The following is a 1,019-nucleotide window of genomic DNA, read 5'->3' as shown; positions in this document are numbered from 1 at the left end:
TCATTGGGGTGCAGTCCTAACTGCAAGAGTGGCTTGCCATGGCCGAGCTGGGCACTCTGTGAGGCATGTCTGATCTCTCTCAGACCACTACTTCCACCTAATGGTTTTTTTTTTTAAAGAAAAATGGGGGAGATGCACGGAGCCATATTGGATTTGGGCCTAGCCGCTTTTTGACTGCATGGTTCAAAGTGACTCTGGGCTGTTTGGCCACAGAGACTCACCCCGAAGATGACTGCCATAAATCTTAAGATTGTTGGATAAAGCCTCTCCCATGAATTTACGGCACAGGAGTATAACATTCAAGGGATGCCTCAGCTCGAGCAGATACCAGTTATCTCCTCAGACACCCAGTGTCTCCACCACCTGACCTCATCGCCTGACTTCTTTGCCTCCAGCTATCACTGCCTATACCCTCATCTCCCCCTCCTTCATATTTCACAAAGGTCACTCCCCCTACCTGAAAGCCTTAAAAGCTGCAATGTTCATCCCAATAAACGAGACCTTGACAACAGAACTTTTGCTTGGTCTCCTTCTTCTCTTCACCCCCATTTTGGCCCACAGGTAGAAAGCCTCTTCGGGACCCTGAATAACTGGGTCCCCGCTGGCGGGGACACCTTTCCCGGTTTCCATGCCAACATCCCCTCCCCCTCCCCTTCTATATGAGTGTTCCCCTCCCCATCCTCCCCCCATTGCCGCCCTCCCCCCAACAATCATGGTCACTGGGAGTTCAGTCTTAGCAGGACCCAGGGCTTCCCCTTCCACTGGTGCTCTTACTAGGCTATTCATTGCTACCTATGAGGTCAGAGCCCAGGGTCAGTCCATGTATAGTCTTTAGGTAGTGGCTTAGTCCCTGGAAGCTTTGGTTGCTTGGCATTGTTGTTCATATGGGGTCTCGAGCCCCTTCAAGCTCTTCCAGTCCTTTCTCTGATTTCTTCAAGGGGGGTCCCATTCTCAGTTCAGTGGTTTGCTGCTCGCCTATGTATTTGCTGTATTCTGGCTGTGTTGCAGAGAGCAGTCTT

This window comes from Rattus norvegicus, chromosome X (genome assembly GCF_021556685.1).
Source record: "Rattus norvegicus strain SHRSP/BbbUtx chromosome X, alternate assembly SHRSP_T2T, whole genome shotgun sequence".
In the NCBI taxonomy this organism is placed as follows: Eukaryota; Metazoa; Chordata; class Mammalia; order Rodentia; family Muridae; genus Rattus; species Rattus norvegicus.
This window is presented reverse-complemented; position numbering follows the sequence as displayed.